At 46.4% G+C, this 14768-nt stretch overlaps 1 long non-coding RNA gene across 1 annotated transcript; it reads right to left on the bottom strand.

Moving 5' to 3' along the window:
* Window positions 1-6169: 6169 nt before the first annotated feature.
* On the bottom strand, window positions 6170-9974 carry LOC149361853 (uncharacterized). The gene is made up of 3 exons (XR_016288450.1): window positions 9923-9974; window positions 7737-7812; window positions 6170-6240 (listed from the first exon to the last, which is right to left on the bottom strand). It is a non-coding gene; the product is annotated as an uncharacterized LOC149361853 (long non-coding RNA).
* Between the last annotated feature and the right edge of the window lie 4794 nt (window positions 9975-14768).

Here is a 14768-nt window from a genome sequence, read left to right as displayed (position 1 = left end):
AGTCATTCAGGAGATGAGGTGGAAAGCATGATCAATAAATTAGACATCTAAAGGTGAACGGTAGGTCTTAAAATTAACATGCAGAAAACCAAAGTAATATTCAACATTTTCACTAAGAAACAGCAGTTCACAATTGATAGCGAGGTGCTGGAAGTGGCAACGGAATGCGTCTACTTAGGGCAGGTATTGGCCGCTGATCCAGATCATGAGAGGGAAAGAACTCGAAGAATAAGAATGGGGTGGAGTGCATATGGCAGGTTCTCTAAGATCATGAATGACAGTTTACCAATGTCCCACAAGGGAAAAGTATACAACCGCTGTATCTTACCGGTACTCAGCAACGGGGAGAAACGTGGAGGCTAACAAAAAGGGTTCAGCTCAAGTTAAGGACAACGCAACGAGCTATGGAAATAAAAATGATAGGTGTAACGTTAGGAGACCGGAAGTGGGCTGCGTGGGTTAATGACGCGGGTTAATGACGTCTTCATCGAAATAAAGAGGAAGAAATGGGCTTGGGCATGGCATGTAATGTGAAGGCAAGAAACCGCTGGTCCTTAAATATGCACTGAAGAGGAATCTGAAATGTATTTTTACCGCTGGAACTCGATCTACACGTTCCGAGCGTTCTTAGTAACTCTGAATTGTTCCCCTGTGCGTACGATTTCCCTAATTTAAATCCGAATAAACGTCCCGGTTCCAGATTTTTTTTAAATTCCGCGCAGATGGTGGTAGGAGTAAACCAACCTTTCAACCAGTCCCGTGGCGGCTCGCCGCTCTTGCATCGGTGGAGGGATACGTAGTGATCGGCGAAAGCAAACAGTCCACGCGTATTTTTATTTCCATGGGCCTAATTTGAAGGTATGTAGTCTCTGACTATAACTATTTATTCACGGAAAATGAAAAAACAAAAACAAAATGAAAGCGAAAGCAAAGCCGCCAGGCGACTGCCTGAAAGGCATCTCCATGCGTTGGCTAACTCCTCCCACCGTCTGCGGGGAATTAAAAAAAAAGGCATGAGCCGGACGTTAATCCGATTTAAATGAGAGAAATCGGCCGCACAGAGTAACAATTAAGTTTCTAAGAATGCTCGGAACGTGTTGATCGAGTAACCGCGGCAAAAAGACGAGTTCAGATTCCTCTTCAGCGCACCTTTAAGGGTAACAAAGTGGATTCCAAGAGAAGGGAAGCGCAGCCGGGGGCGGCAGAAAGCAAGGTGGGAGGATGAGATTAAGAAGTTTGCGGGGATACGGCGGCAGCAGCTGGCAAAGAAGAGGGTTAATTGGAGAGAAATGGGGGAGTCCTTTTCCATGCAGAGAATGTAGTCGGGCTGATGATGATGATGGTGAGTTAATCAGAAAGACTAAATGCCAGGAGCATTTATTACGGAGCACACTTCGACATTAGAAATTCCTCAAGCGTTTCGTAGCGAATGCCTCACGATTCCTCGGTGCTTAAGCGAGCGCACCAGCGGTGTGTGCTAAACTATGCATAAAGTATTTGCTAATTTTCGCTGGGAAAATGATGAGAATAGTTTGGGTCGATCACCGAAGCGTGTTCCGTTATGTTTTGGTCGGGACTATTCATTGATTAAACCATTCTTTGTTACTTGCAGAGCGTATATAGCCCGTACAGAATGGAAATTCAGGCTATCATAAGAAGTTGCGCTAATCGCCTTTTCTGCGTGCTTTCTTTTCTTGCAGTCTTTTGTATGTGGTCATGGCTTTTAATGATGTAGTTCGAAATGCATTCTGCGCTTAAAACAATATGTCCGAACTACTAATCGCCGAGGCGGTCTGAATGTGTTCGTGGCTATTACGTGAGGTTTCTAAATCGGCTATAGCACGATTTAGGCATTTCACATCTAGAAGCTTCCAGATTTTTTTTTTCACTATTTTTATACGCGACATATCATGTTTTTATCAATCAGTTTTTACCAATTCTTGTATCGAAGTCGTGGCCTCGGCTGTAGGCTCAACTGGATCGCGTCCGAGGCGCGGCGCTTCTTTTCGAAACTTCCTGCTCACAGCAGTGCTTCTGAGTCAGCACCCGCCGGCACCTCCATGATGTATGATGTATTGATCGGAACTTATGTGGGTTCATTATTGCTAAAACGGCTTATTCTTTTTACAGTGACACGTCATCACATCGTGCGATCCGCGCCCTCAAGCTCTGAGGAGAACAAAGGGGCCGCCGCTCAAAGGCGCCTAGAGCCGTCTTATAAGACGCGCTTTCGTCCGCTTCCTCTTCTTCTTCCCACTCACCTCCGCGAACTGTGCCCTTCCCTCAGCGACTCTAAGTTCTTCGCATCCTTCAGCTATCTGCGGAGTACCGCCTACGCCGTGGTCTCGGAAACTGGGCATAAGCAGCTGTCGATGTAGAATATCGCGTTGCTGCACTGCATCATTCATGAGCTCCCGCGGCTATCTCTTTCGCCTACAAGGCACCAATTTCGCAGTTTCCTTTTCTAAAGGTCGGGAAAAGATGATTTTTCTGCAGATTGAAGTCCCCGCCCAATGTTGCCAGTGGCTCCTTTCTGCCGTGATATCTCGGCTATGTGCTCGTGGCTAAAATTGAGTTCCAATGTGGATGCAAACCCTTTGGAACCCGCAACAGCATTCGGAGAGTGCCTTCAGACAAGGCCGATCATTTGTAGATGTGCGGTGAAGAGGTAAAGCCGAAAAAAGGGCGCCGTAGCATCGGTGCGTTACTGCCATGGGACCTTATTGATTATTGTTTGCAGAGATGGACACAGAGCCGACCATACAGGGGACTGACAACTGGCGGATGGTGCACGAGCTTATCAGCCGGCCAAATTTTCGCACGAACCAGCAAATTCAAGCCCTCCCGGTACTTTGAAAAACGCCCCCAGCCTTCCGGTGAGGGACTAGCTCCTCATAGGTTTTCAGCGCAACGGCACACGGCCAAAAAAAAAGAAGCAGCAAGAGAAGAAGGACGAACACAGCGCTGTTTTCGTCCTTCTTCTCTTCCTGCTTCTGTTCTTTGGCCGTGTGCCGTTGAGCTGAAAAACTATGAGTTCAAATCAAGTATACCAACTAGCCCCATAACTAACTCTACTGGACTAGCTCCTCCATTAAAATCTGATGAGTTTTGACTAATGAAAACACAATTGCTCTTGTTTAACAGATAATTTCGCTCTGCTGCCTAGTTGCATTTGTGGACTCCATTGGCCGCTCACAATACCTGCCCGCGCCGCCGCGGTGGCTCAGTGTTTTTTTTTTTTTTTGGTGCTCGGCTGCTGACCCGAAAGACGCGGGTTCGATCCCGGCCGCGGCGGTTGAATTTCTTTGGAGCAGAATTTCTAGAGGCCCGTGTACTGTGCGATGTCAGTGCACGTTAAAGAGCCCCAGGTGGTGGAAATTTCCGGAGCCCTCCACTACGGCGTCTCTCATAGCCTGAGTCGCTTTGGGACGCTAAACCCCATAAGCCTAAACCTAAACCTAATACCTGCCCGCATTGGGCTGTTCTCCGCTTTCCTCCTTTCCGGTGTGGGTTACCGTGTGCTTAGCCTTCGGCTTGCAATGGCACGTCGGAGAGGTCGGCTTTGACAACGCGTCGCTATTGGCATTGCTTGAGGAATTTAACACCTATATTGTGAGGTTCTGCCAGCGCTTTGCAGTCGCATTTTTCTGCCGACCTCTCGCTTCGTTGATATGAGTATTTTTTTACACTTTTGGGCTATTTTATTTTTACCGTGGCGGCGATCTCCATTCTCGTTTTTCAGTGCTTGCGAAACCAGCGACAGTTGGTCGCCACCGCTTGTCCTATTTTTATGCTCTCGTGACGACATCCTCTCCCGCCGCACAACCGTTAATTCTTCAAGGTTTGCACACTTAATAACTAACTTGCTGAAATACTCTAGATTGTCGTCTGAAAAAAATATTTCCCATATTCTAGAAGTGTGTGAGGAGAGGCTAGTTGGTAAGGCATTCTGAAGACATAAAACTACGCAGGAGACACGACACAGAAAAGAAGCAGACAGGACGAGACAGGATAAATCTGTTGTTAGTCTACGCTCGTCCTGTCTGCTTCTTTTCTGTGTCGTGTCTCCTGCGTAGTTTTATGTCTTCAGTATTTCCCATATGTCTCTTTATTGATCGCAATTACGAACGGTGCCTTTAAACCGAGAGTGTGCCATACATGCCCGACAATTCATGCAGTGGCAGCCACTGAGCCAGAAGAAATCCTTTGCACCTCAGTTCACTTAAAACGCAGTATCTTAATAGATGTCCGCCGGATGAGCATGCGGTATGCAGTAGTAGAAAATACGAACTGTCCGACTAGGCCACGTCCGGTTCTCCTCATGCGCTACCAGCGTGGTGATGGGCTTTGCTAAAACCGGCGTTGCAACAGCATGTTTTTATCACGCCCGGATTCTTTGCACGTTGCCCGACATGCTCTAATCCGTAGGGCAGCGAGTCCTGATTCTAGCGCACACCCCGCATTGCGGACTGAAGGCGTGCATATCGCTAACTATGCCGCAAGTCGCACAAAGGTTTTCCGGGGTAACGCCAACAGGGCAACGCGATATGAATGCCAGGTAGCAGGGCAAGGAGCACCAGGTAGGCGTCAGGCTTTCACGGACAGCTGCTGTGTGGCTGCGTTCTGGAGGTCTCCTATACCTCACAGCCCCACAGCTTATAGTGCCCCTGACACCGTAATGAGGAGGCAGAGGGCTCTGCTAACCACAAAGTAATGCGACAGACTGGCGAGGCAACCAGGGATGCAATGCACAATCAGTCATCTACCACGGTGACTTTAAAAATTGTCCCTAACAGAGTATACTAAAAAAAAGAAAACGCGTGGGCTGCGTTCTCATTTTTGCAGTTTTTTACTTTGTGAAGAACTAAATGAACCCGGTCACTCTGTACAAATGTTGGCAAGAAGACCACAGTGGATCAGAAATGAAAGCAGCATCGATGCCTTCAAGCCAGCTTATGTTTGCGGAAGTCGTGCTCTGCGCTGCAGAAGCTACTTGCGAAGAGTAGCAGTGCTGCCAGAGCTCAGCTGCCTCGCCGCTTCATGGCTGACTGCTTCGTTGCGGTCGGCTTCCACGGGAGTGGCAGTGGTTTTTGTAGCCCGACCTGAGGGAAGAAATCTCGCTACAACGTCTAGAAACAGAACAGTAGGAAAGATTGAAACTAGTGTTACTACTACTGAAATTGGTTTTTCGTATGACAAATTACGGTCAGCAAAGACTTCTTTGTGATCTTGCAAATTAATTAAGGATCTTCACTTTCGCAACTTGCTTTACTAACAAGCTTGACGAAACAGTCATCAGCAAATATTGTGGATTTGAATCGATTTCTGAAAAATTGCGGTCACGTGTTGCATCAATAATATTTTATTTGAGTCGGTGCTCTGCCATACAGGCGTTGTAAATACTGTAGCTTTTGTTACTAAACTATCCGTGAAAGCCCATTGCTCTGTTTTTTCAGTCTCAGTCTACCCGAGGTGATATGGCAACCAATACATTTACTGGGACACAGCGAACGCTAATGTGAAGAGAGGAAGGTAAATAGCGACGAAGTCGGTTCTGCTCTCATTTTCTGTCTCTCCCCCTGCATGCATGTGATGTGATCTATACCGTCGCCTGTAAGTTTCAACCCAATTTCAACGCACCGAAGTTAAGGGGCAGTGTGTTTGATACCCCTGAAATGTAGGTTGGAGGGAGCAGGAAAATTTTTTTTTCTGAAGCTGTCTGTGAAGTTTTCGACTGTTTGGACAGTTGGTTAGCGTATTACTGCCGTATTCAGAATAATTTGTAATTGATTATATTTTCAGTTTAGTTTTTTAAGCATTTCTCGTGGTCACTATGAGATTAAATAACACTTGATTTCACGGAACTCGGTGGCGATTGGGGAACGAAAATATTATTGAGAGGAGTAATATGTTAAACATGAGGCGTGGACTTATTGCTACATCAGACAAATTACACGCTTGTAATAATCACTTTATAAGAGAGGATTTTACTTCGAAGACTACGCTGTACATAGTATATAGGCTCGGGCATAGGGTTGTGCGAGCGCAGAATCACACCAATACTTGCGTGGGGTTATTTCCCAGGCTTTGTATTTCCGCCGCAGGAAAAATTCGACAGAATTAATTTAGGCGCTGTTTGTGAAGACTTACCATCGGCAAGAAGAGAACAAACGTCAGAAACTAGAAGCCTCGCCGTTTCCTTCATGGTTTTAGTGCAGCTGAAACCACTTGACGAGGTATCTGACAGAAAAAGAAAACAACCCAACACAGAGTTAGGCAAGAAGCTTTGACGCCTATGGATCACAAGCTAAGTGATAACGAGGATTTCGTTTCAGTGCCTAAATCGAGTAACCTTATAGAAAGCAATGTGCCTCGAGCCTGCACAGCGCCGGGCTGCGGGCAACAGTGTCAGCGTCGGTCGCAGATGTGCATCGTGACGCGTTGCACAGGATCTCGTTGCGGTCATTAACTTGAAAGCGTAAGGAATACCGTACAGAGGAAAATCCTGCGTCGGCGTTGTCGTTGTTGTCCGGATTGGTCGATAAGGTCACTACGTCACACGGAGAGCGGCGCATTTCAGAAGTTATGAAAACATTGAAATCTGGTCATTGGAAAGTCGCAAAATAACTCGAATGTCATTATAAAATGTAAGCATAAATATATATGAAGTTCGCTCAAAAGAAAACCGGGTTCATTTGTCGGAAATCGAACCACTGGGTCTGGGGTTTCGAGTCAGGCACGCTAATGCTTGACCACGCAGTCACTTTTTAGAGCGAAAACTCTACTCCACCCATGCAAAACCTCAAGGCCATGCAGATGCGAGGAATGACCGTCAAGCGGCGGAGCAGGATGTGGCTGTGACGTCATACCGTGCGACTCATCGTTCCTAGGTGCAGCTGCGGCGCGCGGATCTGGCGGCGGTCGTTCGCCTTCGCAGCTGCGTTGAAAAAGGTGATTCAACGCTCACCTCGCAGTTGGGCGGAACTACGCTGCTCATCGTTCACCTGATAAGGTAATAAAAGCTACAAAGCGTTGCTTGACGTTCGCAGGAAGCCATGGAGAAGTCACGCGCTGGAATCAGTGCTTCTGCTGTGCATATTAGACGGCTGATGGAATCTGATGATTCTTATGGTCGTCTTCTCTTTAATCAAGCGACAACCAAATCAAGTCATTGATATGTAATAAATTGAAACTACAGAAAAGCGTTCCCCACCATGCCTAACCAGGCTTACGCTCTGTAAACTAAGTTCAACCGGGTTGAACCCTACCCAATTTTTGTTTGTTTATCAGACCACGGAGGCAAGTGAGTACGGTTTGGTTATAGCGGGACTTTCTTTGAATGTCGTGTGGTCTGTCACATGATGATTGGTACTGTGAAAAACGAAGCAGTCACCTTGTCTGCGTGGACGAGAGGAACCACTGACAGTATTCAATAATGCTGTCGGGTTAAATGCGGAGCTTAAAGGGTCCCGAAAACAATGTTTGAGGTTGGCTATACAATGGTTGCGCTATGTAGAGTACAGGCCACCGAGCAATCATGCTGCGTAAGAAACTTCAGATATGAGCGGATAATTTATATTTTTAAAAATAAATAAACTAATATTGCCGCTGCTTGGATTTGAACCCGTGGTGGCCCGAACTGATCAGCTTCGATGACCACGGCACGAGAGCACTCTGCTATCGCCGCAGCCGATCACGTCTCGCGTTGTTGTTGCTTCAAAAACGATGGTACATACCCACGGTGGGGTATTGGCCAGGGCTTGGTGCCAATCCAAACAGGAAAAAACTCATCCTGGTTTATCGAAAGCGGCTCTGAAATATAAATAGAGGAATCTGTGAAAAAAAACCATGAATGAAAATGGAGGAAACAAAGCGGTGCTGGTTGAATAACGACGAATAACGTGGGTGGCGCTGATGAACACTCTCAAGGTTAGGTTACATGTAAACATAAATACCCCCGAAAGCAGAAGATTTGACAGCCGTCGCCGTAGCTCAGAGGTAGAGCACCGGACGCGTAATTCGGAGGTCGTGGGTTCGGATCCCACCGGCGGCATGTCGTTGTTTTTCTTCTGCTTTTCTAATCAATTAGCATTAAGCGATAACATATTCAGTAATATTCTAAATTTATCAACACCACAAATAAAATAAATAATTAAAAAAAATCCCCTGTGCCCCTTGGTTTCTGTGGCTGTTGGCTTCTGTCATATTTATAACGAGCCCCTCATTCCCCTTCCCTTATTTGCTTAATTGCTTAGCGAGGGCCTCGGTTCTGGCAGCCTTGACGCCATAGGAAGCATAAGAGGGTTCTCACGCAGCTTCCACCCTCTTCGTTCGATGACGTTCTACGTCACACCTGCGGTAAGTCAGGACGTTCCACGTCCGCCGCTTATGAACGTGGGTGGCGCTGATGAACACTCTCAAGGTTAGGTTACATGTAAACATAAATACCCCCGAAAGCAGAAGATTTGACAGCCGTCGCCGTAGCTCAGAGGTAGAGCACCGGACGCGTAATTCGGAGGTCGTGGGTTCGGATCCCACCGGCGGCATGTCGTTGTTTTTTCTTCTGCTTTTCTAATCAATTAGCATTAAGCGATAACATATTCAGTAATATTCTAAATTTATCAACACCACAAATAAAATAAATAATTAAAAAAAATCTCCTGTGCCCCTTGGTTTCTGTGGCTGTTGGCTTCTGTCATATTTATAATGAGCCCCTCATTCCCCTTCCCTTATTTGCTTAATTGCTTAGCGAGGGCCTCGGTTCTGGCAGCCTTGACGCCATAGGAAGCATAAGAGGGTTCTCACGCAGCTTCCACCCTCTTCGTTCGATGACGTTCTACGTCACACCTGCGGTAAGTCAGGACGTTCCACGTCCGCCGCTTATGAACGTGGGTGGCGCTGATGAACACTCTCAAGGTTAGGTTACATGTAAACATAAATACCCCCGAAAGCAGAAGATTTGACAGCCGTCGCCGTAGCTCAGAGGTAGAGCACCGGACGCGTAATTCGGAGGTCGTGGGCTCGGATCCCACCGGCGGCATGTCGTTGTTTTTTCTTCTGCTTTTCTAATCAATTAGCATTAAGCGATAACATATTCAGTAATGTTCTAAATTTATCAACACCACAAATAAAATAAATAATTAAAAAAAAATCCCCTGTGCCCCTTGGTTTCTGTGGCTGTTGGCTTCTGTCATATTTATAACGAGCCCCTCATTCCCCTTCCCTTATTTGCTTACATTTTAAAGTGATATTCAGAATAATATAATTTTGAGAGAAAAGTAAAGGCATCGAGAAGTTTATGCAAAAATCTACCGGTTTCAATAATAAACTTTTGAGGAAGCTGTCACACCTGTTCAAGTCAACACACTCTCCTCCTGTGCATTGCACATCGTCGTCTTCAGCAACTTTCATCTGCCGTGGAAGCAGATCATATCAGATTAACCTCGATTAGATCTTAACGAAGGTCTAATATCCTCGTCAGACTTGTCGATGTCCTAGCGAGGGAAAATCATGAGTCAACCAGGCTAAACAGGGGATTTTGCACGTCTTCTCGGCAAACTACGTTAAAAACCTACCATTTTTTACCTTCACCACGTGATTAACGCTGATGCAGGGTGTGTGTCAAGACTGCGTAAAAGCTTCATACTCTCCTTAGGTACCACGTCTTCCTGATCGTGCGTTACGGATTTAAAAGACCCAGCTTTCTATTTGCTTTGTCCTATCGCATACTCTTTCGCGTCGCAGTTGAAAACAGGGTTTGATGTGACGAAGCTGCAATATTTACGACAACAGCGCACCCATGGGTGTTATTAACAGCCTCTCGCATGATTTTATGAGTGTTGCTTTCATTAGGAGCCTCAAAATAGGGCTCCTGGCACAGCGAACTGGGCGTAGCTAAAGAGACGAAAATTCTGATGCTTACCAGGTACATGAGGATGCGTGTTTGAGCACCACGGCCGAGATTTCTTTTACGCGAATGTCACATCCGGCCTGTCAGCACAGAATAAAAACAAAATACTGAGGATACAGGAAACGACATAAAGATAGGTGTTTCATGTGAGGCCGACAACATTAGGGGTAAGTTTTACTGGCAGCGTCAAGGCAATCAAGCCGCTATACCGGCCAGAGTAGCTCACGTGAAATGAGCAAATTTTGCACAATAACTCATAACAAGTTAGGGGAACGCTTGGCTTACCACTCCGGACTTTGAGCAATACGAAGCTTAACGACCGGATTGTTTTTTCGGCCGAACACACATCCGGAACATCTGGGCTGTGTTCTGTGAGCTTGAAAGGAAAAAAAGTTAATGGGAGCCGCTCAAATGGATGAGGCTGAGAGGCATTGACGCTTGTTATCCTATTTCTGCTGAAAATTTTCGTTTTTTTTTATACGTAATTGAAGCACTTGAAACTTACATCCGGTGTTCGTGGAGTTGATAACTGTTGCAGAATTCTGCTTTATGTTGACTGCTATTATCCCAGCAAGTACCGGTCATTGTCTATTGCAAGTTTATGCGCATCGATGCGCAAGCATTAGACGGGTTAACGACACGAAATCCTGTTGTTGCCCAAAATAATAGTGTTTCGAAACTCGCAATACTTTGGTCGAAATGTAGTGACGTCATCGAAGGCTACAAAATGCGAAATGCTAACCAGTAAGAGTCAGTACTTGTACTTACAACTGTACAAACTAAAAAGTTATAGAATAGAAATTGATTACAACTTAACTGGAACAGAAATTAAATAGAACTGGCAGATATTTAGAACGAAATTCGTATAGAATTGCAATGCTCACAAGTTATTGCGGTACTTAATTGCCGCGGGTAATTTTTTTCTATGCGGTCGTGGAGTGATTGTAGAGCTTTGTCGAATCAACTAGGATAAACAGCAATAAGAGATTTAGGAAATTAGAGCGCTGGAAGATGAAGTAACTGCCTTGCTAACGATCCCTTTGAAGGAACAATTACCATCCCTTGAAACATATAACCGTCCTAGTTTCTACTGTTCATTCTTCACAAATGCTGTTGTTGATTTGAATTTCCTCTGCTGTCGACAGCAGTGATGTTGTCCTGCTCAAGAAAGGCTTCGATTTGCAAGCATGGCTGCGCGCTTTTATTTAATCACAACGCGAAACAGGAGAGCATTCTATTGAAGTTGGGGTACATGGTAGCTGAAATCAAGCTGAAGAAATCACTCCAATCGGCAGCCAGCTGATGTTATCTTAGGCAGCATAGCGGATTCGTAGATACAGGGAGCGGTTCTCACGATGCTATTTTTCTTTTCATCACTGTGCTTGTGAGGCGCTGGTGGTTAAGGTGGTTGTCAGCAGCTGGTGGGATTAGCCTTGCTATTGTTCTGCTGGTAATTGCTCTGCAGTAGTGACACACAGAGGGTAATTAAAACCGGCAATTTTGAGCTCAGTTCGGTTAGCTGGCAGATCGATAAAGGCATGCGCTCCATCGCCACGAGAGTTATCGACTGATGCTGTCACTTTCTGCAGTCCGTCACAGTCTGGCAGAAACTTTAGAAGACGGGAAACCTACTTTCTGCGTGAGTGGTGTCCTCCATGCTAAACTAATTGTGCAAATAAACCGTGCGACGCTCCTACCTTCTTTAGGAGAGCGATAAACACACATATCTCGTCGCTGAAATTTCAGCACCACATGAGATAATATTGTACACCACCGTTCGCATAACATGAAGCGGATGCGAGCGTAGACGATGGAAGGCTGGTCTTATGCATCTTCGCTGGGGTACGAGCCGTATCGTTCTAGCTTCAGGTCTTTTTAGTCTATTTGTCACACACGTTTGCTTAGGCGGACACCAGAGAGAACTGAAATGGCCTAGGACCCCTTCTTTGAAGCACCTCTTGCCATAGGGAGGTGCATTTCTCAATGTATTCACGGCAAGCGCTTCATGGGCGTATTTTTGCCTCACTTCGTTGCCCAAGGAGCCTACGTGCGGGGGCACACAGTGGAAGCGTATAGAGTAGCCTCGGTTGTGCAGATTCTGCACCACGTGCAGACAGCTAAGAGACAACACATCAGATAAGAACCCATGTCCTAGCTTCTGAATGAAATATTTTCAATATGTCACGATGAAAACAGGTCGAGCAGGACAAAACATTAGCCCCCTCAAGGGCTCCGCAATGACTACGCTTTGAACCTTTGCGGAGGACACGGCTCGAGTAAGGTGGATGGAGGAGGGAATATTCAGCAATAGAATAGGAAGTGACGTGGCCCTACCTCCGCTGACCTTGTCCACAGAACCATGAGTGAAATTTTAGACATGCCGAGCATATTGTGTTTCAAAATGCTCGAGTACGAGCAAACGCATTTCCACCAGAGAAGTACTCCGCTTAGCGGGAACTTGAGGAATGGTGAACTTAAAGTGGAGTCTCAATTGTCGAAGGCGCCTTTAACCGCTAACTTTGCCTCCGAACGTTAAGACCTAGGGCACTAAGTGTGTTAAATGCTGAGTAAGCCCGGCACTCAGGTCTCTTTTCGACGACCTCAGAACAGTTCGTCCCGCTAGCGCCTCTCTGATGTAAGCAGGCTCTGCGATACCCTTTGTGTAGCCACAATGTTAAGAGGTTTAGATGGTGATCCATACAGAACTTGGTTGCTCCGGAAGTTCAAGCGCTCTCCTAAGGCTGTTTCGGTACTAAACTCCAGCACGTTTAAACTGTGAAAGTGATAGAGATATTAAAGATAGTTTGTACCTTCTGCCTACCACCACTTGGGCTTCATAAAGCCAGGCCATTGGCGGAAGGATGTTTTCGCCATTTATCCCCCGAATTTTTACGGATCACCTCAAGGCGTGAAGAAAGGAATTAGACAACAGTCTACAGCTCAGCGCCACTGTACACGGGAGTCAAGAACAATTCCAAAAATGTGGAAGTGATTATATTGGCGAATGCATGAGCTGCCGAGGTCTCTCTCCAACCGTGCATAATGTCTTCGAACACCTTGAAGCAAGACTAAGCCATACCTGTCCATTGATAAAGAAAATCCCACATCTAGAAGATAATACTGAGCAGAAGGTGTCTCTCGAGGTATCAAGGGTAATAGCTTGATTGGTAGCCTTTAAAGCAAACACAAATGTCTGCATATATAGACGACGGACCTGCCTATGAATTTTCAACGCCTCAGGAAAACGAGCCCTTACAAGGCAGAGCAGTGTAGGAGAAAGAGCTCTCCACTGAGGCACACGTCACGGTACAGCCCTTTACGGGCTTGAACTGGTATTTAACCTCACTCGAATCGAACGATCGCATATGAAAAAGTGACCGATTTGTAAAGATGGCTCTGTAAATCCATGGCTTGCGTACTATTTGGGACATAGATTAGAAGGCTGCGGTCATAAGCTTTTCCTACCTCAAGGAGAATAGCCAGGGTCGAAAACTCAAGATAAATGAGGCTTCCTAGGTTTAAGACCCTTTCTTCCCGATCAGAAAGCACGACAGGATTTTCTGTCGCGCATCTGTCGCGTGAGAAAATTTTGTGTCGCGAGACAAGCTCTGTTCTCGTGCGTTGTGTCGTGCGACAGAACCTCGTGTCGTGGGTTCTTTCACATGACAAAGGTGTTTGTGTTGGGTTCTGTCGCACGACAGTCATCATTCCTGTATTCTGTCGTGCTGAGGAGGCGCCTGTCGAAGGATTTGTCGCACGACAGGTTTCTGTCGCAGGTGCTGTCGTGCGACAGAGAGAGTCATGCCAAGCGATTTGCTGGGCAAATTGGAAGTAATTCATATTGTGGACAGGCGCAAAACAAATGGATCAAGGAAAGAGAAGACGACACGGGCGCTCTCTAGAAACTGCAGAACAAATGTTGCGCAAGCTGAAGATAAAGGCGGCACCTCCCCCTCCCGGGCAGCAGGAAGAGGAACGAAGGAAGGTCGTGTGCATCCCATATCTACACGGTGTCTCACATCGCCTGAAGAAGATCGCCGCGCGACAGAATGTGCAGGTGGTGTTCTCTGCCGAACATAAAGTTGGGAAGGTGCGCGCAGTGGTGCACAAGAAGCTGGAGCCAGCGTCATCCACGAAGGATTTTCGCCAGTGCACAGTGTCACACGGTGAAAAGTTCATGAACTGCAAAAAAGGCGTCGTGTATAAGGTTCCTTTGTCTTGCGGAAAGGTTTATTTTGGCCAGACGGGAAGGTGCATTACCATCAGGCTGAAAGAGCACGACAATTCGCTCGACATCAAGAAATCCCCTGCATCCAGCATTGCCGCGGTTGCAAACATCAAGGTGACGTCCCTTACCTGGCTGACTTGCACAATACTGAGATCCAGTACTACGGCAGCAATCAGGTAGGCAGGGAGATCTTTGAAGCTTATTGCATCGCTAAGAACACTGACACGTGTGTTGCTAAACCATCCGTGGCGTTGCAGAGAAACGAGATAGCCTTTTTTGATAACTGTCGCACTTCTGCTGTGTAATCTTCGATGTGGTTCTAATTTTTGGTTGTTTTTGTTTCGTACCTTACATATTTCACGTAGTTTTTCAATAAAATTTCAGTTGCTAGACAGCGCCCGTGTCGTCTTCTCTTTCGTTGATCCATTGTCCGTTTTGCGCTGGTCCATAATATGAATATGCCACGACATATGGCCTGCGTGGCTCAACATAGTTGCTTTTTGCGGGTTCTGTAGCGTGACAGACTTCTAGCACACTTATTTTCGTGCGACAAAAGTGCCTGTCGTGTGATCTGTCGCGCGAGACAACAGCTTGTTGTGGGCTCTGTCTTGCGACAGATAGCTGTCGTGG

Source organism: Amblyomma mixtum, chromosome 2 (assembly GCF_055824585.1).
Source record: "Amblyomma mixtum isolate Tamu chromosome 2, ASM5582458v1, whole genome shotgun sequence".
Classification (NCBI taxonomy): Eukaryota; Metazoa; Arthropoda; class Arachnida; order Ixodida; family Ixodidae; genus Amblyomma; species Amblyomma mixtum.
The sequence above is the reverse complement of the archived record's forward strand: the minus strand, read 5'-3'. Positions and strand labels throughout refer to the sequence as shown.